Here is a 224-nt window from a genome sequence, read left to right as displayed (position 1 = left end):
CTAAACTGATGTTGCCATGAATGAAAAAGCCCAGATAGAGAAGATGTGCTAAGGGTGTGGGTAAAGGCCTTATAATTCACTGGCCTTGAGTGTGTCCAGCAAGATCTCTAACTCCACTTAATGTTGTGGAACTGGAGCTTGAAGACAGGGATTTTTGCAGCCTGAACTGCCCTTGTGCCTCTGTGTCTGTGCCTATGGTGCAAGGGGCAAAAGAAAGGCAGGAG

The sequence above is a fragment of the Corapipo altera genome, unplaced genomic scaffold, assembly GCF_003945725.1.
Source record: "Corapipo altera isolate COAL_440 unplaced genomic scaffold, ASM394572v1 60401, whole genome shotgun sequence".
NCBI lineage: Eukaryota > Metazoa > Chordata > Aves > Passeriformes > Pipridae > Corapipo > Corapipo altera.
Note: the sequence above shows the minus strand (reverse complement) of the source record.